Genomic DNA, 27,187 nt, shown 5'->3' with positions numbered 1-27,187 from the left:
TCATTCCTTTATAGAAATAATTTGGGTTAATTTTTTTTCTTTTATTTTTTAAGGAACTCAGTCTCATTTTAACAATTTAGTACTGAAAATAACAGAGAGGAGAGAAAGAGAAAACATATTGGATAAAAATGGGTGCCTTTTATCTCTCTCTGAAGTGTTCTACAATTATATTTTCTTTAATGTAATATAATCAAAGAAATACTATTAGTGATTTGAAATTTTGGCAATGTTATTTTGTATATGAGATGCTTCTTGGATCAAAGTATTAAATGAAGATAGTGATGCAGAATTTTTTTCTTTCCTAAATAAAATAACTCAGAACCATTTCTCTGCATCTGAGAAGATCCATTGAAGACATGTATGTACACCATTAAAATAAAATAATTTATGGATTAAGTATCACATTCTAATATCCACTTTGTTGAACTCATTAGAGCAATTTAAATTGTTTACTTCTCACCACATCCATGCATTTCCTTAATCTTTATCCTGGGACTCCTGCTTCAGCTTTTGTTCTTTCTAGCAATATCATTAGTGGATGTCATGCTAAGATTTCTGGCAGAGTGTGACAAGAAGCAGAGCTACATACACTTAAAGGGAGCCAGCATTTCAAAAATCAGCAAAATATACAAAAGTAACATTCTTTGCATTTTGGCAGTACAGAATGTAAGACCTAGATCTACCAAAACTATTACAAGGATATATCATTTTGAGCACTGTATTTAAAACAAATTTTTTCTGAAACAAGTTTCTTCATAGGTGTTCCTGTTTATCAACAGAAAAATAGTTAGGAGACTTAGATAATACTGGAAAAATGTGCTACCATGCTTTTATAATTTAAAATAGTAAAAAATAAGCCAATAAAAATTTAAAAAATAAAAGCAATGAGACTAAAAATAAAAATAATTAAGTCTGCTTTAATTATAGAACTGTTTTATAATTTATATTAGAACTTAATGTAATGAAGCTGAAACTCCAATATTTTGGCCTCCTGATGCAAAGAGCTATCTCATTTGAAAAGACCCTGATGTTGGGAAAGATTGAAGGCAGGAGGAGAAGGAGATTACAGATGAAATGGTTAGATGGCATCACCTACTCAATGAACATGAGTTTGGGTAAACTCCGTGAGTTGGTGATGGACAGGGAGGCCTGGTGCGCTGCGGTTCATGGGGTCGCAAAGAGTCGGACATCACTGAGCAACTGAACTGAACTGAACCATTTACTTTTATAAACTTTAAATTATGCAGTTGACAAAATCTGTATTTAAGTATTGATTCTACCATTAAATAACAGTACAGTATAGGTATCTTTTCACCTCATTTCAATTAACTCAGTAATAAGATGTTAATATATAATTATCAATGTCATTATAAAATATAAAAAGTGTTAAATAAAGATTTGCAAACTATAAGAATATTTACACATATTGTTGCTGTGCTCAGTTCAGTTCAGTCACTCATTCCTGTCCAACTCTTTGTGACCCCATGAATCGCAGCACGCCAGGCCTCCCTGTCCATCACCAACTCCCGGAGTTCACTCAGACTCATGTCCATTGAGTCAGTGATGCCATCCAGCCATCTCATCCTCTGTCGTCCCCTTCTCCTCCTGCCCCCAATCCCTCCTGGCATCAGAGTCTTTTCCAATGAGTCAACTCTTCGCATGAGGTGGCCAAAGTACTGGAATTTCAGCTTTGGCACCATTCCTTCCAAAGAACACCCAGGACTGATCTCCTTCAGAATGGACTGGTGGGATCTCCTTGGAGTCCAAGGGACTCTCAAGAGTCTTCTTCAACACCACAGTTCAAAAGCATCAATTCTTCGGCACTCAGCTTTCTTCACAGACCAACTCTCACATCCATACATGACCACTGGAAAAACCATAGCCTTGACTAAACGGACCTTTGTTGGCAAAGTAATGTCTCTGCTTTTGAATATGCTATCTAGGTTGGTCATAACTTTTCTTCCAAGGAGTAAGCGTCTTTTAATTTCATGGCTGCAGTCACCATCTGCAGTGATTTTAGAACCCAAAAATATAAATTTCTGTGCTATGCTCAGTCATGTCCAACTCTTTGCAGCCTTGTGGACTGTAAGCCTGCCAGGCTCCTCTGTCCATGGAATTCTTCAGGTAAGAATGTTGGAGTGGGATGCCATTCCCTTTTCCACAGGGTCTTTCTGAACCAGGATTGTACCCAGGTCTCCTGAATTTCAGGCGGTTTCTTTACTTCCCACCAGGGAAGCCCCACACATATTGTTAGTAGCAATACTATTAAAATTGCAGCAATATTATGCTTGCTAAAGTACATGTAGAATAAATAATACATGTCAGTCTCTAAAGCAAACGATACCAATTCAACTAGTCAGGTAAAGGGATATCATAGATAATCAATTAAGAGAGATAATAAATCAAGAAAAAGACTTGGAATTCAAAGCAAATATCAAACCAAGTTACAAATACTGGATGTAAAGTACAAGGAACTACATAGTGTGAGGATACAGGATGTTAGAATTAGGGACCAAAGTGAGAATGAGACCAGTAAAAAATCTAAGAATGGGATGAACTGTCCTCCTCTGATAAATTTTAAATTCTTCCATTTCTCTGAAAGAAGAATGAACCCAACAATGAAAGTGGGACTGAAGTGCATTTCAATAATATGGAAATAAAAGTCATGTAGAGATGGATCAGTCATAGAGTCCATGCTCATACACAGACCAATAAATTGAGAGATGAGGCATTGGGGCAAGGAAAAGGAAACATTATTTGGAAATCCAGCAGATCCAAAGATGATGATGGACTAGTGTCCCAAAGAATCATCTTACCCACGTTAGAATCCAGGCTTCTTTTATACTAAAAGGGGAGGGGGAGTGGTTAGTTTTTGCAGACTTTTTGGTGCTGGAATCCTTTGCTTTTGCAGCCATCCACATAGGTCTGGTCACAATCTTGCTGTAAACCTCTAATAAGACAGCTACTATTTTCTATTCTGTAATGTTTTATCTTTATTTGAATGGAAAAGTGTTATGCCTTTCAAGGTTCAGCATGAGAAAAAGAGGACTGAGAGAATACTATGATGAATATTTGAGGCCATGGCAATTTTCTTTTACAAAGAGTCCAGAGTTAGCATGGCTAAGCACAGAACACAAAGATTAGAGTTAAAGGAATAGATCTAATATGGTGTCAGATTTGTTCTTCTCTGTCATAGATACTCAAAAAAATTGTCAACTTCATAGAGTGTATATTCTAAATTTTAAAATAAATTTTTTGCTAAAACTATTACAATATTGTAAAGTTTAAAAATAAAATAAATTAAAAAAAATAGATGGTGGTAAAGACAAAAAAAATTGGAGCCCCCAAAAATAAAAAAAATAAATAAAAATAAAATAAATCTTTATCTTTTGATTGAAATATAATCTTTACCAATGCCAATTTTTGGTTTTCCATCAGTTCAGTTCAGTCATTCATTCGTGTCCAACTCTGAGACCCCATGAATTGCAGCACGCCAGGCCTCCCTGTCATCACCAACTCCTGGAGTTCACTCAAACTTACATCCATCCAGTTGGTGATTCCATCCAGCCATCTCATCCTCTGTCATCCCCTTCTCCTCCTGCCCCCAATTCCTCCCAGCATCAGAGTCTTTTCCAATGAGTCAACTCTTCGCATGAGGTGGCCAAAGTACTGAAGTTTCAGCTTTAGCATCATTCCTTCCAAAGAACACCCAGGACCAATCTCCTTTAGATGTACTGGTTGGGTCTCCTTGCAGTCCAAGGGACTATCAAGTCTTCTCCAGCACTACAGTTCAAAAGCATCAATTCTTCGGCGCTCAGCTTTCTTCACAGTCCAACTCTCACATCCATACATGACCACTGGAAAAACCATAGCCTTGACTAGACAGAACTTTGTTGGCAAAGTAATGTCTCTGCTTTTAAATATCAAATAATATCAAAGAGTGACAACACAGAGCATCTTAATAAGAGCAGTTTGAACTCCTTAGTTTGGATGAACTCCAGTAATATAGTGAGGCTGTGGGTATCATTAAGGAAGATCCTATGAATATTGATTTCCTTGTTGCTAATAAAACAGAGTTGTGAATTCCTATAAAAAGATCCTGAGTACTCTAAGTAGGAACCCAGAGGTTAAAAAATTAGAAGATTATGGTGCTAAGTAGACCTTAGCATGTCTGTCACTAATGCCCGCCTCCTGATGTCCATAGTCTTGTCTATTCCCCTTGAGTGTAATCTGGACTTCTTTATAGCTAATAAAATATAGCAGAAGTGACATCATGCAACTTCTAATATTAGGCTATAAAAATCCATTGTTTCATCTTGGTTCGTCTTTCTCATTCTCCTTTGGATTGTTTGCCCTGGTAGAAGCTAATTGCCTGTTGTGGGATACTTTGTTGCTGTGTTATGAACAGCCTTGTGAAGGCACCCAGGTAACAAAAGACTGAAGCCGGCCAACAGTCTTAACCGTAATCTTAGGGGCAGATACTTTCCCTACAGTTAACGTCTCAGGTAGATCCACATCACCTGCCAACGGTATAACTACAAAACCATGAGATCTTGAGCCACAGGGAATCAACCAATTGACACCTGGATTCTCACTGTCAGAAACGGTTGCTGTCTTTTAAGTTGTTACTAAATTGTGAGATGATTTTTTATGGAGCAATAGATAAGTAATATAACCTTCAATTAAAACAAATATAGTTATTGATTCGTCAATTTAGGTGAAACTATGCTGATTTTCTTTTTGTTATTCTTAACTTTTCACTTACTAGCTCTCTGAAAAATAACTAGTGATTACGGGAACTTGTACAATGTAGTAGAGATCTAACATCATTATAGGACTAGAGGCTGGGCATGAGGGAAAGCAGTGACTGTAGAGACAAGAAGGAAAGTGTCTCTGATAAGACAGGTAAAACAATTTATGCCACACTAGAGGCTATATGGCAGACATTATTCTCTGAGAATACATCTTGATATGCAAGAAGCATTATATACCTCTTGGCTTATCCTTACAAACTCAGATGTATTTTAAGATTATTAGGTGAAATTGACTTTTCATACTATTCATGGGGTTCTCAAGGCAAGAATGCTGAAGCAGTTTGCCATTCCCTTCTGGACAACCACGGAGGTGTGGCCACTCACCTAGAGCAAGAATTCCTGGAGTGTGAAGTCAGGTGCGTCTTAAGAAGTATCACTATGGACAGGGATAGTGGAGGTGATGAAATTACAGTTGAGCTAGTTCAAATCCTAAAAGATGACGTTGTTAAAGTGCTGCACTCAATATGCCAGCAAATTTGGAAAACTCAGTATTGGCCACAAGACTGGAGAAGGTCAGTTTTCATTCCAGTCTCAAGAAGGGCAATGCCAAAGAATGTTCAAACTACCAAAAAATTGCACTCATTTCACATGCTAGCAAGGTAATGCTTAAAATCTTCCAAGCTAGGCTTCAACAGTACATGAACTGAGAACTTCCACATGTACAAATTGGATTTAGAAAAGGCAGAGGAACCAGAAATCGAATTGCCAAAATCTGCTGGATCATAGCAAAAGCAAGGTAATTCTAGAAAAACAACTACTTCTGCTTCTTTGACTATGTTAAAGACTTTCACTTTGTGGATCACAAACTGTGGATAATTCTTAATAAGATTTGAATACCACACCACCTTACTTGCCTTCTGAGAAATCTGTATGCAGATCAAGAAACAGTAGTTAAAATGAGACATGAAACAATGAGTGCATGCTAAGTCACTTCAATCATGTCCAACTCTTTGCGATGCCATGGACTGTAGTTTGCCAGGCTCCTCTGTCCATGGGATTCTCCAGGCAAGAACACTGGAGTGTGTTGCCATTCCCTTCTTCAGGGAATCGTCCCAACCCATGGATCGAGCCTGCGTCTACTGCATCTTCTGTGTTGCAGGTGGATTCTTTATCACTTAGCCACTGGGGAGGGCCATGAAACAGTGGACTGGTTCAAAATTGGAAAAGGAGTACATCAAGTTTGTATATTGTCACCCTACTTATTTAACTTGTATGCAGAGTACATAATCTGAAATGTCCAGCAGGATGAATAACAAGCTGGAAACAGGATTGTCAGAAGAAATATCAACAATCTCAGACATGCAGATGACACCACTCTTATGGCAGAAAGTGAAGAAGAATTAAAAAGTCTCTTGATGAAGGTGAAAGAGGAGAGTTGAAAAAGGAGGCTTAAAATTCAACATTCAGAAAACTAAGATCATGGCATCTGGTCCCATCTCTTCATGGCAAAGAGATGGGGAAACAATGGAAACAGTGACCGATTTTATTTTATTGGGTTTCAAAATCACTGCAGACTGTGACTGCAGCCATGAAATTAAAAGGTGCTTGCTCCTTGGAAGAAAAGAAAGTGAAGTCACTCAGTTGTGTACAACTCTTTGCGACTCCATGGACTCTAGCCTACCAGGCTCCTCCATCCATGGGATTTTCCAGGCAAGAATACTGGAGTGGGTTACCATTTCCTTCTCCAGGAGATCTTCCTGACCCAGGGATTGAACACAAGTCTCCCGCATTGTAGGCAGATGCTTTATGGTCTGAGCCACCAGGGAAGTATTTTGGAAGAAAATCTATGACAAACTTAGACAGTGTATTAAAAAGCAAAGGCATCACTTTGCCAACAAAATTTCATATAGTCAAAGCTATGATTTATCCTGTAGTCATGAACAGATGTGAGAATTGGACCATGAAGAAGACTTAGTGCTGAAGAATTGATACTTTTGAACTTGGTACTGGAAAAGACTCTTGAGAGTCCCTTGGACAGTAAGAAGTTGAAACCAGTCAATTTTAAAGGAAATGAACATTGAATGTTCATTGGAAGGATTGATGCTGAAGCTGAAACTCCAATACTTCGGCTACCTGATGCAAAGAGCTGACTCCTTGGAAAAGACCCTGATACTGGAAAGACTGGGGGCAATAGGAGAAGGGGGCAATAGAGGATGAGGTGGATGGATGGCATCGTTGACTCAATGGGTGAGTTTGAGCAAACTAGGGACATAATGAAGGACGCAGAAGCCTGGCATTTTGTAGTCCATGGGGTCACAAAGAGCTGGGTATTACTGAGTGACTGAACATCAGCAACAAGGTTAAATTAATATTCCTGACCAAAATGTCAAGGTGATTCATAAAACTCTTTATCCTCAAGGTTATTTTTTTAAATTTTCTCTTGATAACTTTTTTCCCAAAAATTGGCTGAAATTTCGCTATATAAATGCAATAGTAGTATCTTTCAAGAGTACTGATTCAAGTTCAAAGTATGAAATAATTTAATAATCTCTTCTTGTACCATACTATGTTAATACTTTCTGCCTACTAATTATCATTATTTTCAGCTTTGTTATGAAAAAAATATTGCTTTATATTACTTCTGTCAAAGTTAAAAAAATGTAAGAATAAGGAAATTTTAAAAATCTACATATCAGCTCTCACAGAGTTACAGAATATTAATGCTGGATAGGAATGTCCAAGGCCACTTCTGACAAGGAACACTTATGAGATGTTAATGAGCAATATTTTCATATATTTTGGATAACTCTGCTGATGATCACTTCTAAGTAAGTAATGTGTTCCATCCTTATAATGTTACGATTTCCAATCACTAAAATCTTCTTTGTAATTTTTAGTTGGAAACTACTTCTGTAAAATTTGCCTATTTTCCCCAAGAGGGTAATTAGGTCTAGTCTATTTTCTTTACTTTTGGCTTCAGATATTTTAAGATAAGTCTTATTTTGAATACTTTTTCTACAAGTAAAATTGCAGTACTAGGAACTGAGAACAATACTGTTCCCAAGAGTTGAAGACCACCAGAGATTTATCAAATTTTTATCTTTACATTACACTTTCAACAATGATAAGTCATTTTCAATTAGACAGATTCTGTTTCTCAACACACTGTTGGCACATATTAGTTCTGACAAATAAGCTTGCCTAGGTATATTTTAGATAAATTACCATTGAGAAAACTTATAGTGTTCTTGAGCATGGGCAGTTTGTTTAAAAATTATAAACATATCTCTTATATTAACATGGTTATCAGTTCAGTTCAGTTTCTCAGTCATGTCTGACTCTTTGTGACCACATGGACTGCAGTGTGCCAGGCCTCCCTGTCCATCACCAACTTCCGAAGCTTGTTCAAACTCATGTCCATCAAGAAGGTGATGCCATCCAACCATCTCATCCTCTGTCATCCCCTTCTACTCTTGCCATCAATCTTTCTCAGCATCAGGGTCTTTTCCAAGGAGTCAGTTCTTCATATCACATGGCCAAAGTATTGGAGTTTCAGCTTCAACATCAGTTCTTCCAATGAATATTCAGGACTGATTTCCTTTAGGACTGACTGATTTGATTTCCCTGCAATCCAATGGACTTTGAAGAGTCTTCTCCAATACCCACCATTGAAAAGCATCAATTATTTAGTGCTCAGTGTTCTTTACAGTCCAACTCTCACATCCATATATTACTACTAGAAAAACTATAGCATTGACTAGATAGATATTTGTCAGTAAAATAATATCTCTGATCTTCATGACCCAGATAATCACGATGGTGTGCTCACTCACCTAGAGCCAGACATCCTGGAATATGAAGTCAAGTGGGCCTTAGAAAGCATCACTATGAACAAAGCTAGTGGAGGTGATGGAATTCCAGTTGAGCTATTTCAAAACCTGAAAGATGATGCTGTGAAAGTGATGCACTCAATATGCCAGCAAATTTGGAAAACTCAGCAGTGGCCATAGGACTAGAAAAGGTCAGTTTTCATCCCAATCCTAAAGAAAGATAATCCCAAAGAATTCTCAAACTACCATACAATTGCACTCATTTCACACACTAGTAAAGTAATGCTTAAAATTCTCCAAGCCAGGCTTCAGCAATATGTGAAATGTGAACTTCCAGATGTTCAAGCTGGCTTTAGAAAAGGCAGAGGAAACAGATCAAATTTCCAAAATCCACTGGATCATTGAAAAAGCAAGAGAGTTCCAAAAAAAAAAACCTCTATTTCTGCTTTATTGATTATGCCAAAGACTTTAACTGTGTAGATCAAATTAAACTGTGGAAAATTCTGAAAGAGATGGGAATACCAGACCGCCTGACCTGCCTCTTGATAAACCTGTATGCAGGTCAGGAAGACACAGTTAGAACTGGACATGGAACAACAGATTGGTTCCAAATTGGGAAAGGAGTACATCAATGCCATATATTGTCACCCTGCTTATTTAACTTATATACAGAGTACATCATGAGAAAAGCTGGGCTGGAGGAAGCACAAGCTCAAATCAAGTTTGCTGGGAGAAATATCAATAACCTCAGATATGCAGGCAAAAAGTGAAGAAAACTAAAAAGAGCCTCTTGATGAAAGTGAAAGAGGAGAGTGAAAAAGTTGGCTTAAAGCTCAACATTCAGGAAACTAAGATCATGGCATCCAGTCCCATACTTCATGGCAAATAGATGGGGAAACAGTGGAAGCAGTGGCTGACTTTATTTTTCTGGGCTCCAAAATCACTGCAGATGGTGATTGCAGCCATGAAATTAAAAGACGATTGCTCCTTGGAAGGAAAGTTATGACCAACCTAGATAGCATATTAAAAAGCAGAGACATTACTTTGCCCACAAAGGTCCATCTAGTCAAGGCTATGATTTTTCCAGTGGTCATGTATGGATGTGAGAGTTGGACTGTGAAGAAGGCTGAGAGCCAAATAATTGATGCTTTTGAACTGTGGTGTTGGAGAAGACTCTTGAGAGTCCCTTGGACTGCAAGTAAATCCAGCCAGTTCATCCTAAAGGAGATCAGTCCTGGGTGTACATTGGAGAGACTGATGTTGAAGCTGAAACTCCAATACTTTCGCCACCTGATGCGAAGAGCTGACTCATTTGTAAATACCCTGATGCTGGGAAAGATTGAGGGCAGGAAGAGAAGGGGACAACAGAGGATGAGATGGTTGGATGACATCATTGACTCGATGGACATGGGTTTGGGTGGATTCTGGGAGTTGTTGATGGATAGGGAGGCCTGGCATGCTGCAGTTCATGGGGTCGCAAAAAGTCGGACATGACTGAGTGACTGAACTGTACTGAATATCTGTTTTTTAATATGCTGTCTAGGTTTGTCACAGCTTTGTCTCCAAGAAGCAAGCATCTTTTAATTTCATGGTAGTCACCATCTGCAGTGATTTTGGAGCCCACGAAAATAAAATCTCTCACTGGTTCCACTGTTTCCCCATCTATTTGCCATGAAGTGATGGGACCAGATGCCATGATCTTAGTTTTCTGAATGTTGAGCTTTAAGCCAACTTTTTCCCTCTCCTCTTTCTCTTTCATCAAGAAGCTCTTTAGTTCTTCTTCACTTTCTGCCATAAGGGAAGTGTCATCAGCATATCTGAGGTTATTGATATTTCTCCCAGCGATCTTCATTCTAGCTTGTGCTTCATCCAGCCCACCATTCTGCATGATGTACTTTGTGTATTTATAAGTTAAGTAAGCAAAGTGACAATCTACACCTTTGGTGTACCCCTTTCTCAATATGGAACCAGTCTGTTGATACATGTCAAGTTCTAACTGTGCTTCTTGACCTGTGCATAGATTTCTCAGAAGGCAAGTAAGGTAGTCTGGTATTCACATCTCTTTAAGAATTTTCCACAGTTATTTTTGAGATCTACACAATCAAAGGCTTTGGTATAGTCAATAAAAGAAGTAGATATTTTTCTGGCACTCTCTTGCTTTTTCTATGATTAAACAGAGGTTGGCAATTTGATCTGTGGTTCCTCTGTCTTTTCTGAATCCAGCTTGAACTACTGGAAGTTCACAGTTCACATACTGATATAAGATGGCTATAGATTTACATTGAAACTTGAAATATGAGATTATGCAAATCAGTTCTCAGATAAATCTCATAATACATCCCTGAAAGCTTTCAGCCATTAGTATTTTCATTCATAAAGGAAGCAAAAATATCCAGTAGAGAAAAAGACAATCTTTTCAACAAATGGTGCTGAGAAAACTGGTTAATTACATGTAAAGAATGAAATTGGAATACCTCCTAACACCATATACAGAAAATAAACTCAAAATGAATTAAAGAACTAAATGTAAGACCAGAAAGTATAAAACTCTTAAAGGAAAATATAAGTAGAACTCTCTCTGACATAAACAGCAGCAAGATTCTCCATGACTCACCTCTTGAATAATGGAAATAAAAGCAATAATAAACAAACAGGACCTAACAAACATAAATCCTTTTTCACAACAAAGGAAACTATCAGAAAGGTGAAAAGACAACTCATACCATGTGAGAAATTAACAACAAATGAAATATCTGACAAAGAATTAATATACAAGCAGCTTATGCAGTTCAATCCCAGAAAAAAAAAATTTAAAAGTGGGCAGAAGACCTAGACAGACATTTCTCCAATGTAGACATACAGATAGCTAATAAACACATGGAAAGTTCAACATCACTCTTTATTAGAGGAATGCAAATAAAAACTACATGACATATTATCTCACTCCAGTCAGAATGGCCATCATCCAAAAGTCTGTCAACAATAAGTGTTGGAGAGGGTATGGAGATAAGGGAACCCTGTTACACTGTTGATGGGAATGCAAAATGATATAATCACTATGGAGAACAATATGCAGATTCACCACAAACTAGGAATAAAGCCACCATATGGCTCAGAAATCCTATTACTGTGCATGTAACCTGAGGAAACCAGAACTGAAAAAGACACATCAATGTTCATTGCATCACTATTTACAAGAGCTAGGACATACAAGCAAGCTAGATATCCATCCACAGATGAATGGATAATGAAGTTGTGGTACATATACATAATGGAATACTGCTCAGCTATAAAAAGGAACCTGTTTGAGTCAATTTTACTGAGGTGGATGAACCTAGAGCCTATTACAAAGTGAAGTAAGTCAGAGAAAGACAAATATTGTATATTAATATATATCTATGGAATACAGAAAGATAGTACTGATGATCTTTCTTGCAGGGCAGCAAAGGAGACATAGTTGTTTTGGACATAGTGGGAGAAGGAGAGGGTGCAATGATATGAGAGAATATCATTGAAACATAGATATTACCATGTGTAAAATAGATAGCCAGTGGGAGGTGACATATGACAGAGGGGACCAAAACTAGGGTCCTGTGACAACCTAGAGGAGTTGGATAGGGAGAAAGGTGGGAGGGGAGCTCAAGAGGAAGGGGATATATGTGTACTTAAGTTTGGAGAAGGCAATGGCACCCCACTCCAGCACTCTTGCCTGAAAAATCCCATGGATGGAGGAGCCTGGAAGGCTGCAGTCCATGGGGTCGCTGAGGGTCGGACACGACTGAGCGACTTCACTTTCACTTTTCACTTTCATGCATTGGAGAAGGAAATGGGAACCCACTCCAGTGTTCTTGCCTGGAGAATCACAGGGACGGGGGAGCCTCGTGGGCTGATGTCTATGGGGTCGCACAGAGTCGGACATGACTGAAGTGACTTAGCAGCAGCAATGATGATTCATGTTCATATAAAGGCAAAACCATCAAAATATTGTAAAGTAATTATCCTCTATAAAATATTTTAAAAAATTATCATTCAGATTATAGTTTAAAATTTTGGGTGACATCCATGCCACAGTCCATGGCTGTTTATTCATAATGAATCCCTTTTTCTGATAATTTAAGCATACAACCCATTCGAGTTTGAATATGCTATCAGTCTTGCTTACTTTTCAGTTGAAGACCCTGAAATCATACAAGGGCAAACTTAAGTGCCTACCTAGAATTGCACCCTGCAAGCATATCAGATTCTTTATTCAGGTAACTTTCATTGTATCTCTTTATTCATGTGGCAACAAAACTAGAAGACATGCAGAATAAAATTCAATAGAGAATCATCAGATAGTAGTCTTGAAAGTAAAATTACGAGGCTCTAATTGCATAGTAAGACAAGGAAGTCAGCTTGCAAATCAGTGGGGTTACTATTAAAGAGCATGTAAATGAAGTTCTTACACATAAAAGGGAAATGGCAAATAGACGAAATAGATTTCTCTCAATTGCCTGGCCTGTGGAAAATGTCAGGGAAATTCTTACACATTGATCATTCCCTGAAATGGGCAATTAGCAATATTATACCGACGGGTGATGTGCTTTTGTCAGTAATTTATACTTCAACACGCATTAATCATTTATGTACTAAGTATGCTTAAATGCTCTTATCAAGCCATCGACTCTTTTTTGAAAATGTGTAATTCATATTATCTATTACTTGATATCAGGTTTTACAACTAGAAGAAAATTCATTTAGATTATTTTTATTCCATTTCTGAGAGGTGAAATGTCATAGATGATGTGATCTGATTTCAAGATGAAAATGTGGGAGAAACGATAAATATTATTTCATTTAAAATTACAAATAAATGTCATTCTTTGTCATGAATCATTTGATTACTTTTTGATTCTTCAATCATTTAAAAAATACACAAAATCATCATCAGTTCAGTTCAGTCACTCAGTCATGTCCGACTCTTTGTGACCCCATGGACTGAAGCATACCAGGCTTCTCTGTACACCACCAAATCCCAGAAATGACTCAAATTCATGTCTATTGAGACAGTGATGCCATCCAACCATCTCATCCTTTGTCGTCCCCTTCTCCTCCTGCCTTCAGTCTTTCCCAGCATCAGGGTCTCTTCAAATTAGTCAGCCCTTTGCATCAGGTGTCCAAAGTATTGGAGTTTCAGCTTCAGCATCAGTCCTTCCAATGAACATTCAAGTCTGATTTCTTTTAGGATAGACTGGTTTGATCTCCTTGCAGTCCAAGGGACTAGATGATGGGACTGGATGCCATGACCTTAGTTTTTTTAATGTTGAGTTTTAAGCCAGCTTTTTCACTCTCCTCTTTCACTTTCATCAAGAGGCTCTTTAGTTCTTCTTCACTTTTTGTCATAAGGGTGATGTCATCTGCATATCTGAGGTTTTGATATTTCTCCCAGCTATCTTGATTCTAGCTTGTGCTTCATCACATGATGTATTCTGCATATAAGTTAAATAAGAAGGGTGACATTATACAGTCTTGACATACTTCTTTCCTGATTTGGAATCAGTCTGTTGTTCCATGTCCAGTTCTAACTGTTGCTTCTTGACCTGCATACAAATTTCTCAGGAGGCAGATAAGGTGGCCTGGTATTGCCATCTCTTTAAGAGTTATCCACAGTTTGTTGTGACAAATGGTCATACTTGTTGGTAAAAAGAAATAAATGCCAAATTCTTTGTTCCCAATATAATTCTTATAGGCTCGGTATTAATTTTCATGCTTTCCAGGTAAAATACATGTGATGTTTGCAATAAAAGTAATCAGTGTTATTGATGGATATGTACTGAATTTTCCTGTTGAGAGACATTTTTTAAAAAGATTTTGTTATGTGAACCATCTTTGAAGACTTTATTGAATTTGTTACAAAATTTCTTTTTCCTTGTTTGTTTTTTACCATTTTGGTTTCTTGGCTATGAAGCACTTGGGATTCTTCCCGAAAGGGACCAAACCTACACAGAAAAACAAAGTCCCAACCACTGGATGCCAGGGAAGTCTTGAGAGACAATCCTTAATGGATATCTTGCATTTCTGAAAATCTTGTGAAGAAACTTTGATGTAAGTTTTCAGATTATTTATTTCAAGGCTGTTTGCAGAGCAGCCTTGAAATATAGAGTATCTCCTTCTGGAACAGAGGATATATTTTTGTTTCCTGATCAAGATAACAAAATAATGCTTCTCCCCAGGGAAATAATGGGCAGATTTGCTGCTCAGTTCAGTTCAGTTCAGTTGCTCAGTCGTGTCCGACTCTTTGCAACGTCATGAATTGCAGCGTGCCAGGCCTCCCTGTCCATCACCAATGCCCGCAGTTCACTCAAACTCATGTCCATCGAGTGGGTGATGCCACCCAGCCAGCTCATCCTCTGTCGTCCCCTTCTCCTCCTGCCCCCAATCCCTCCCAGCATCAGGGTCTTTTCCAATGAGTCAACTCTTTGCATGAGGTGGCCAAAGTACTGGAGTTTCAGCTTTAGCATCAGTCCTTCCAAAGAAATCCCAGGGCTGATCTCCTCTACAATGGACTGGTTGGATCTCCTTGAAGTCCAAGGGACTCTTAAGACTCTTCTCCAACACCACAGTTCAAAAGCATCAATTCTTCGGTGCTCAGCCTTCTTCACAGTCCAACTCTCACATCCATACATGACCACAGGAAAAACCATAGCCTTGACTAGATGCTAGTCCCCTTATAAATTGGGGATTTCCTAAACCTGGGGATCATTCAGCTGTGACTCAATCCCATATCCTGCATTGGCAGGTGAGTTCTTTACCTCTGGCACCACCTGGGAAGCCCGGGCTGCAGAAATAATTTTAATAAATAATTTAATTAATTTTCTCTTCCAAAGCCTGAGGAATATTATTACAAGTTTTTTATAAGAAAAAAATGGCACTGAAAATGTAGCAACATCATAGTCAGGAACAATTAATAAATGCTATCTTTTGATCTTATGACTTCTGATGGCTTATCTTCATATCCACTGCATTTAAAAAATATCTCTATAAATTCCGGTAATGTACATGGAAAAGTTGTTAAATACATATAACCACCAAGGGATTCATGAGTACTTCTACAACCTACAGGGTATTTTGGAATTATTTAGCACTATTATCAGAACTCTGCTATTTCTTGAAATAAATGATATTTATAAGTGAAATGTATTGTTAGAAAACAATGAAAATAATGCCTGTTAAATAATAAACAAATGAATGATATTATAATATTACTTACTATTTTGAAATGAATGACAGTATGAACACTATATTTTAAAACTGGTGTGATATAAGTAAAACAGCATTTGGATTTTTTTTTTTAATCTTTATGTAGAAAATTTAGAAAATAAAAAAGCATTAAAAGTAAAAGATCTGTAAGTTTATACAAGCAACAAGTTAACCCTTAGAAGATAGAGGAGGGAAAACTTATCATAGAAGAAATAAATAAAATACAAAAAATAGAATATGGAGGTAAGAGGAAAGGTAGAGAAAGAAGAGGAAAAGAAAGAGAAAGGAGGAACCAAATTTAGTTCTTTCAGAGGAGTAATAAGATTTTAAAACTTTAAGACAAATTCAAAAATAAAGTATGGTTGAAACAAATAATTTGGGGAATATAGTGCCACAGTTGGTAAAGAACCCTGCCTGCCAGTGCAGAGACATAAAAGATGATGGTTCGATCCCTGGTCAGAAAGATCCCTGGAGGGCATGGCGATCCACTCCAGTACTCATGCATAGCGAAACCTATAGACAGAGGAGACTGGTGGGCTAGAGTCCACAGGGTTGCACAGAAGTATAATAATATGCCCAAGTTAAACTACTCATAAGGATAGCTAATAATTGTACTCAGACCTGCCTAATTTTAAATCATATGCTTACTTATAATAGTCTTTATGATGTCGTTACTCTTATTTTTATCCATAAGCAGTAAGCAATTCCATGTGTGTTTTATTTTTCTGTGTGTTTAGAGATTCTACAGTCCTGATAATTACCTTTCAAATATGTTTGGGGTATTTTTCACAATATTTTCATATTAAAATATCTATTTACAGACTCCGGTCTTACACAAGTTGAAAATACTTTTCAAATTGAAACAGAAGCGAGATAGTTTGATAATTTCCATTGTCGGTTAACTGCTTCTTGCTCTGAACAGTTTTTGAAAGCATTAGGGAACCTTTACTAAGAATCAAATACAATTCTAATATCATCATTACTTTACAATTTTGAGAAGCAGATAAGATTTATACATCTAATCTCCCTCAGATGACTTTAATTTTTTGTTATGACCTAAGAATCACATTAATAATATAATACTACCTTTAGTATATATTCCTCTTTCTTTGCTTTCTGTCTGCAGGACTGGCATGAAATTGTATAATTCAGCATAGATCTCTTACAAATATTTCTATAAAGTAAAAATCATGAATCAGGATTCTTAGGAATAGTCCATTAAAAAAAGTCAAGAAATCAAATGATATACAAGTAAAATAAGAGATAGATTTTCTTTGCAGTAGACATCTCCTTAAGCTGGGCAGTCATAGTTAAAACTGAGATATCACCACTTACCTGATGATTTCAATTATTTTCTGGCTGACAATGACTGAGAAAAATAGTTACTCTTACTGCCTCATTCTATTACAATGGTGCAACTGTAGAAACTGAACATGTGGATTGGCTTTCTGTTTTTAGGTTAGCGGCTGTGCCAAAGAGCGGTGCCTTCATATTTTCTTTTGGAATGAGATAAAGACAGGTGATTTTTACATATGCCCCTTGATGATTTGAAAGAGTGTGTAAGTTCAATAATTTTTGTTCCTTTTGGAGAGGCAGGTAAGTAAAAAGTCAATCTAAAGTCATCTTCGGAGATTAGAAAAAAAGTATTTGAAATTTTCCAGGCTTACATTCCATTGTGGCCTATATTTTTCATTTCCTTTCTTACATCAAGATTCAATGATGGATATTTAGAAATACAAGCTTGAAAATAGCATTTTTATACTCCCTTTAATATGGGAATTTAAGGTTCACTCTAATGTTTTTCCTTATGGAGCTAACCTATAAGTATTTGCTGAGGAAATCTGTTAAGTCCTCCCAGGATCCACTTCTGTGAAATGGTTGAATAACACTCTACTCAGTGAGAAGTAACAGTTAGATCCTTTAGCTCTCATAAGAGGATTCAGTCAGTCATGCAACAAATATTTATTGAGTATGGACCATATGTCAGACACACCTTTCAGATCACTTGGATTACATCAGGAAGCAAACAGACAAAAAACATTTGCCCTTGTGAAGCCTATCAGTAGGGTTACAGAGAGTTAAAACAAAGCACAGGGTCTTGAAACACAAAAACCTTAACTTCCGGTATCTCCCAAAGCTCATATTCTCAAAAACAGAGCAATACAATATTCATCAAAAACATGGTAAAGAGAGGTAATGTATGTTTTAATTTGCTAAAGTGAAGTGTCAGTTACTCTTTCGACTCAGATTCTTTGCAACCCCATGGACTGTATAACCTGCTGGGTTCCTCTTGTCCATGGGACTTCCCAAGCAAGAATATTGGAGTGGAGTACCATTTCCCCTTTCAGGGGATCTTCCCGACCCAGGGATTGAACCTCCGTCTCCTGCATTGCAGGCAGATTCTTTACCATGTGAGCCACCAAGGGGGAGCCCATTAGTTTGCCAGAACCACCACAAAGGAGGTGGTTTACACATCAAAAATGATCTCACATATTTGAAATCTAGAAGTATGAGATCAAGGTGTTAGCAGGGTCGGTTTCCTGCTGGTAAAACTATCACCCCATCTGCCTCAGTTGTCACTTGGAGACAACTGTGTCTCCTCACATTGTCTTCCCCATGTGTATCTCCCTGTCCAAATCTCTCCTTCTTAGGACACCAGTCACACTGGACTAGAGTCCACCCAGATGACATCATTTTAATTTGACTAATTTTTCCTGCAAAGACTCTATTTCAAAATAAGTTTACATTCTGAGTTACTGAGGTTTAGAAGTTTATCTCTGGGATACATATAACTCATAACCATGCTTGCAGAAAAATATCTAGATTAAAGATTAAGAAGAACTATCAGGCTTGTGTGGGCTTCTCTGAGAGCTCAGTTGGTAAAGAATAGGCTTGTGTACCTGATTTATATAAAATGCCATCCTTCACATCTTTTGCTCCAACTATAAAAACAACCTTTGACTTCGTGGTATTATTCTATACTGAGGGATTTTAAACAAAAAATATACAAATCTTTCTCATATTTACTACAAGAGATTTATGGGTTAGTTACTAATTATACAATAATGTCTACAGATGCAACTGAGGTTCCACCTAAACACTATTTAGATATCTCAGTATTAAGAATAATTGGGACATCAAAATAAATATTTGACTAATATTTTTTGCTTATGAAAATATAACTTAATAGCCAATGGTGATTTTTGTCCTTTAGTTTGGATTTTGGAAACTACAATTATTTAATTGATTTGATGTTGAATTGTTTTACCATAATATATTAGCCATGAGTTACCATTTCTGTCTGTTTCACTGATGTCTTCTTTCATTGGTTCCTATTTGTTGAATTACTGTTAACCTGATATAGTGTATGTATTTTGCACAATGTTTTTCCCTATTTGGTAGTGCTAGTGGCAAAGAACCTGCCTGCTAAAGCAGGAGACATAAGAAATGTGGGTTTTATCCCTGGGTCAGGAAGAATCCCTGGAAGAGCATGGCAACCCACTCCAGTATTCTTGCCCAGAGAATCCCATGGACAGAGGAGCCTGGTGGGCTATGGTCCATAAGGTCACAAAGAGTCAGGCATGACTGAGCTGAGAGTAGCAGTACTGTTGGCCATGTATTACCATTTCTGTCTTTATCTCACTGATGTCTTCCTTCATTGATTCTTACGTGTTGAACTGTTGTTAATTGATATAGTGTATTTTGCATAATGCTTTATCTCTATTTGGAAAAAAAAGGTTTGTAAGCAATTATTCTAAATATAATCATAATTGAACTGATCATATGAGCAATAGATAATGTTTTACTTTTGTTAACATATGAGAAGGAACATATTTTTCATTCATAAATTAGCTCTATTATCAAAATTTGATAAACTTTTTTATTCTATGACTGTTTTTCTATGTTAAATGTTTTTTCACTCATTGCTGAAATATGCCATTTATGTTCCAAATTTTTTCATGGTTTGGTTTACTATTAATCCAAACGTGTCTTTTATGCAGAGTGTGCTAAAACATAGATCTCTTTCCTTTTCAACAGAAGATATCAGAGGAGTGTTGTTAATAGAACACTGCTGCTAAGTCGCTTCAGTCGTGTCTGACTCTGTGCGACCCCATAGACGGCAGCCCACCAGGCTCCACCATTCCTGGGATTCTCCAGGCAAGAACACTGGAGTGGGTTGCCATTTCCTTCTCCAATGCATGAAAGTGAAAAGTGAAAGGGAAGTCACTCAGTCATGTCCAATCTTAGCGACCCCATGGACTACAGCCTACCAGGCTCCTCTGTCCCTGGGATTTTCCAGGCAAGAGTACTGGAGTGGGGTGCCATTGCCCTCTCCTAATAGAAAACTACCTGCATTTAATTCACAGAACTATTTTTTCCAATAGTTTCCACCTTGCTTTATACCATTCAAGATCAATGAGATCAGTTCCTCCATCACTCAAAATCATTATAGTTGTCTACACATGTGAGTTAGAAGTATTTGAAAACATCATGACAGACTATTTCTCAAACAAGTACAAAGAAGGACATGATAGATACAAGAGTAAGCTTCCACTTGTGTCCTGCTTTTTATTTTAAATGACATAAACCCAAACTCAAAATGATATAATTACAATCACATGAATGGACATTATTAGAATAGACCAGAACCTAAACAATAAATTCCAACAATTATGAACATCCTAAATATCTCTTTTGTTTAAATTAACTTTTTTTTTTCAAATGAGAAAGTAAAATAAACTGAATGCACATTTTAAAAACGAGAATAAAGTTGTTTCTAGAACAGAAATAGTACTCCTTGTCTTCCTTTTTGTTTTTCTACAAGCAGTTTCAGTTCAGTTCAGTTGCTCAGTCGCATCCTCCTCTTTGGGACCCCATGGACTGCACCACACCAGGCTTCCCTGTCCATCACCATCTTCTGGAGATTGCTTAAACTCATGTCCATCAAGTTGGTGATGCCATCCAACCATCTTATTCTCTGGTGTCCCCTTCTCCTCCTCCCTTCAGTCTTTCCCAGCATCAGGGTCTTTTCTAAGGAATCAGTTCTTCCCATCAGGTGGCCAAAGTATTGTAGCTTCAGCTTTAGCATCAGTCCTTCCAAGTAATAATCAGGACTGATTTACTTTTGAATTGACAGGTTTGATCTTGCAGTACAGGGGACTCTCAGGTGTCTTTTCCAACACCACAGTTCAAAAGCATCAATTCTTAGGATACTTAAATATTAAGCTTTATATTTCTTGTATTTATTTGTTTATATGTATTGGAATTTAATTGTCTAGATGAATGTCTATATGTGTGAATGTCTCTATTTTTTTTCATAAATTAAAAGACGCTTACTCCTTGGAAGGAAAGTTATGACCAACCTAGATAGCATATTCAAAAGCAGAGGCATTACTTTGCCAACAAAGGTTCATCTAGTCAAGGCTATGGTTTTTCCTGTGGTCATGTATGGATGTGAGAGTTGGACTGTGAAGAAGGTTGAGTGCCGAAGAATTGATGCTTTTGAACTGTGGTTTTGGAGACGAGTCTTGAGAGTCCCTTGGACTGCAAGGAGATCCAACCAGTCCATTCTGAAGGAGGTGAGCCCTGGGATTTCTTTGGAAGGAATGATGCTAAAGCTGAAACTCCAGTTCTTTGGCCACCTCATGCGAAGAGTTGACTCATTGGAAAAGACTCTGATGCTGGGAGGGATTGGGGGCAGGAGGAGAAGGGGACGACAGAGGATGAGATGGCTGGATGGCATCACTGACTCAATGGACGTGAGTCTGAGTGAACTCCAGGAGTTGGTGATGGACAGGGAGGCCTGGCTGCTGCAATTCATGGGGTCGCAAAGAGTCAGACACTACTGAGCGACTGATCTGATCTGATCTGATACTACTAATATTATGGAAAAAATAGAGACATTCACACATATAGAACTACTAGGAGAAGGCAATGGCACCCCAGTCCAGAACTCTTGCCTGGAAATTGCCATGGATGGGGGAGCCTGGTAGGCTGTAGTCCATGGGGTCGCTAAGAGTCGGACACGACTGAGCGACTTCACTTTCACTTTTCACTTTCATACATTGGAGAAGGAAATGGCAACCCACTCCAGTGTTCTTGCCTGGAGAATCCCAGGGACGGGGGAGCCTGGTGGGCTGCCGTCTATGGGGTCGCACAGAGTCGAACACGACTGAAGCGACTTAGCAGCAGCAGCAGCAGCAGCAGCAGCAGCAGCAGCAGCAGAACTACTAATTGGCTTTTCAAGGAACAATATGGCATCGTGGTAAATATCTCATTTCAAAATATTCAGGTAAAACTACCCCCCCTTTTTTTTTCATCTGTTGCATAGTTTCACTATCTTTTTGTTTAAGATAGACTTTTTTTAAACAGCATCTATCCTGATTATGCTTTCTTAGATTTTTGATTGTCATCTAATCAAAACAAAAACTTTTTAGGGCTCTCTTGATCTACTCACTTCAATCATTTCCTACTCAACGTTGACTGTGCTTTTAGTACATAATATTCTTTCCTTGGGCTTCCCTGTTGGCTCTGACAGTAAAGAATCTGCCTGCAATGCAAAAGACCTGGGTTTGCAATGCAAGAGACCTGGGTTTGAATGGTTGGGTCAGGAAGCTCCCTTGGAGAAGGGAATGGCTACCCACTCCAGTAATCTTGCCTGGAGAATTCATGGCCTATAGTCCATGGGCTCACAAAGAATTGGACACAACTGAGTGACTAACACACATGACACATACTTTCCTTATTGTTACTATTCTCTTTTCCCTATTTTATTCTTGATCTAACAAGTGGTTTTTAAAATGTCTATGCCTCCTCCATTTCTAAAATGTGATAGACTTTTTAAATATTTATCAGAATGTCAAATTAAATAATGATCATACCTGTCAAGAAAATATTTTAGTAACTTTGACTTCAAAATCCTCATAGATCTTTTTCAGGTGTTAATATAGTTATTATATTTGTAAACTATTTGCAAGTTATTATATTTGTAAGCTAAAATTATATTTTAAATGTATCCTCTTTAATTCTTAGATTTCAGTTTAAACTCATATTGTATAATTTCATTAGGTTTAACTGAAAATACTCGTTTTGTTCACTGAAATGTTCCTGCCTCTCTGTTAAGAACTTTTCTGACTTACTGTTACAGTGACTAGGTCCCCCCTTCCCCCTCAGTAATTTTTGTCACACAGTCAGTTATGTTTTCTTGGTCCTTCCATGTCTGAAATATTTTTAGTTGCCCTTCTCACATATGATAGAATAAAATACTACAAATGACATCTTTATGAAAGAGATTTTTGCTGACTGGGCAAAATTAACTGGCAGTAGAGTCTAGAGAGGGAAATTTATTGTACAGGAGAAAACAGGTTATCTAGGTATGATAAAAGAAATAAAATGAATTAAGATAGTAGACTCAAGAAAACTGGAAAAGTCAACAAAACCTTAACCAGAAAAGTGATAAGTGTAACACAATGAAATAAAGTCACAAAAGCACAAAGTAGGAGAAAAGACAGACCGCCCCAGTCTCACCTTGAATTTGTTAGGTAATTTAGAGACTCAACAGAAAAATTTCAGGTAAAACCATACATGTACTCCCCACTCTTGATAGTGCATTTTAAGAAAAAAGGGGGGCTCAAATGCATTATGTATATAACTACAGTAATTTATATTGATCTGCCATTCCATTTTCAGTTGAGAAAACTGAAGTTTGAAAATTATTTAGCAGTTATCCCAAGTCACACATGTGAATAGAACACCAGCTATTCAAAGCAACAGTTCATTTGGAAAGGCAGAAGGTAAAAATTGCTTTCCACAAGGTCAGATAATACAGTTTCAAACAACTGTTAACTTTCCATACTTTCTACTAAAAGGACAACATTTGATGACAAATCCCTCAAATCACCCAGGAAGATCAGTAGCTTTCTGAAGAGTTGGAAGTTGGGGAAAATACTGCTATTAAAGGCAAGTAGCAATGTGTGATATAACATCAAACGAGATAAAAAAAGCTTGCTTGAAACAACCTCTTTCAAAATAAGAGATGTTCCTGAAACTCTGCCTCTGGCTCAAAGAATTGCTTGAGGAAAAGTGCGGTGATAAAAAGCTGTGTTCTCTACTCCTTCAGTTCTGTAAGGAAGGCTCAACAAGTTCAAATGTGAAGCGAAGTCACTCTTAACAGAGGTTTGAAACGAGGATGTCATAGGTACTTGGATGCAATCCCCTATTCCCACCATCCTTTCTTCAATGAAAGTCTTTTATGGATGATCCAGATTCGAGGTGAGGAGGCTGGTGAACACTGCATCAAAAGGCTTCAAATGTAATACACTTGCTAATAACGCTCCAAATCTTGTCAGCCAAAGAAGCAACTTCAGGAGACTGTAATAAACACGATTGATAACAAGTAATCATTTTCATGTAGACATGCTACTATTCCTATTTATCAGTATATATAAAACCATTGAGAAGGACATAAGATTTACATAACTATTTACACAACTAGTTAAACATATGTTGTGTGCATGTGTTGTTTCTGCAGTCATGTCTGACTCTTTGTGATCCCATGGACTGTAGACCACCAAGTTCCTCTGTCCATGGAACTTTCCAAGCAAGAAAACTGGGATGGGTTGCCATGCCCCCCTCCAGGGTCTTCCCAACCCAGGGATTAAACCTGCATCTCTTAAGGATAGTTTGATGTGATTAATGGTTAAAATAGTGAACTGTAGTGTTTAGGTCTTTAACTGGGATTTTGGTGGGAGGAGAGCTGGTATGAAAAGTGCCTGCATTTGGTAGCTAAGCCATGTCTGACTCTTTGCTACCTCATGGACTGTAGCTTGCAAAGTTCCTCTGTCCATGGGACTTCCCAGCTAAGAATACTAGAGTAGGTTGCCATTTCCTTCTCCAGGGGATCTTTCTGACCCGGGGATTGAACACTCATCTCCTGCATTGGCAGGCAAGTCCTTTACCACTGAGCTACCCCGGAAGGCTGATATGAGTAGTAGGTTATTTTTTTGCCTTTTTTTTTTTAATTATAAATCAGATCCTGCTCAGTCAAGAAATGCCTCATTCCTACCGAAGAAGGAATTAAATTATTTCACAATTCAGGAAAGTTCAAGAATACAGAAGAAAAGTCAAGAGTGAAAGAAAAAGAGTTCAGGAGAAGAGCCATAGAAAACAGTAATTTCCATCCAAAAAGAGGAACCACATGTTTTATAGAATGCAGTTTCTCAAATACCAGTAAGATGTGTGCTGCAGAAAATGTTAATAAAAATTCACTGCTTGAGCAAGTAAGGATGGAAAAAATTCAGTGACTAAGGTCTCAAATCCTGACATTAATTCTGATGCAGATTGCTGCTGGAGGGAGTATTAAAGAGTGAAACAGAAGTTGATCAATGCAGTCCAGAATGACTAAAATGGAGGAAAACACACATACATAATCAACACATCAAAACTTTAAAAATAAGTTTTGATACATCTCCATATAGAGGGTTTGGGAGTTAAAATTCAACCTACTTTACAATACCTGATGTACAATTATATTTTTGTTTTATCTTGTTTTAGCAATCTCTATATGACTTCCACAATTTCTTTTCCTTATAAAACCCCTTGATTTATCATTTCTACACATATGTATTGAGCATTTATTATCCATTTGAAAGAGTAATTCTATGTTCTATGCATAATAGACCAAAATTTATTATTTTATTGAGATTTTTATTAAGATTGTAATGCCCAGGATGAAAAAACTTTAGTAATGTCCTTGAGGAGGTGTTATCTTAAAACATTTTACTTTTGTTCCCGTGGATAATATATTTATAGCATTTGAAAATCCCAGTTTAAGAGATACTGGAAGCATTTTCTCTCATTTTAGATACTCAAGAACTTAACTAAATTTCAGAAGCATCCACATAGTAAAATCCATGAGTGACCTTTTAATACGCTTTAAATCCCAATAAGTTTTAAAATCCTAAATGAATGCCTGGCAAAGGATGTTGTGTAGTCAGTTTAATAAGATGATTCTAATGCCTTCAGCTTTTTTTTTCCCCTCAATATAAAGCCCCAAATAGAAGTAAACCATTTCCTTCAGCATTCTAGGAGAAAAACACTATCTTTTTAACTGTTCTGTGGTTTAAACTGAGGGAAAATGTTAGTCTCTAACATGTAATTTGACTTTTTTTTTTTTTTTTTGGTACTTTTGCAGCAGTGAAAAGTAGCTGGGTCTAAATGTATATGGTTTGTTTTGCTTGTACTATGTAGATTTGTTAGACAAAATATTACTTATTCAAAATGGAAGCAAATTTGACATTGATGTCTAAACCACCATCAGTTAAGCTGTAGTTAAACAAAGCCACTGATCTCAAAAGAGAGAAATCTGAGGAGTCATAGTGTTAGAAAACAACCATGTAAATGGATAGAGCAGAAACAAAGGTAAGCTGATTGGAATCAAGTTATAGGTAGTAGGATGGTTTGGGAGTGGAGAAGAAATAATGAATAAGATGTGAGCAGACAAATTTTATTAAAAACTTAGGTGGAACACGGTAAACTTATGGATCCTGAACTTTCGTTTACCTCATTTTTTTATTTCCTAAATGGTTCTCTGCATATTAGCAACAATAGATCAAGTTATAAAAATAATTTACCATTACTGGATATTTTATCAAATGAGTCAGCTAGATGAGAAGCTATTTTACCCCAAAATAGCCTCCAACTAAAACATCTAGGAAAAGTAACTCACCGTGGACTAGCCAACATCGTTTCTGCCTAATGCACAGAAATCTGATACACTCCTAAGTGAAAGAGTGCCCAGTAATGGGTATGTCTGAAATACACCATTTGATCCTCTTAGAAATATTTCCGAAATTTGGGAACCACAAATAATAATTGTTTTGCTCATTTTGGAATGATAGAAGCATATTGTATCTTTTGCTTTTAAACTCCTATAACCCATGTGTAACTTACTTTTGTCTTACTAGATCGATAGAGTGGAGGTAATTCTGAAGAAAAAGCATCCTGCAAACTGAATCTCTGGAATTCCAAAAAGGTTTATTGGAAAAATTAGTTAAATTCAATAGATTGTTGGTAGAACAACTGGTCTGAAATTCAGCTTTATGAATATGAACTAGGTCCGTCTAGTCAAGGTTATGGTTTTTCCTGTGGTCATGTATGGATGTGAGAGTTGGACTGTGAAGAAGGCTGAGCGCCGAAGAATTGATGCTTTTGAACTGTGGTGTTGGAGAAGACTCTTGAGAGTCTCTTGGACTGCAAGGAGATCCAACCAGTCCATTCTGAAGGAGATCAGCCCTGGGATTTCTTTGGAGGGAATGATGCTGAAGCTGAAACTCCAGTACTTTGGCCACCTCATGCGAAGAGTTG

Source organism: Bubalus bubalis, chromosome 19 (genome assembly GCF_019923935.1).
Source record: "Bubalus bubalis isolate 160015118507 breed Murrah chromosome 19, NDDB_SH_1, whole genome shotgun sequence".
NCBI lineage: Eukaryota > Metazoa > Chordata > Mammalia > Artiodactyla > Bovidae > Bubalus > Bubalus bubalis.
Note: the sequence above shows the minus strand (reverse complement) of the source record.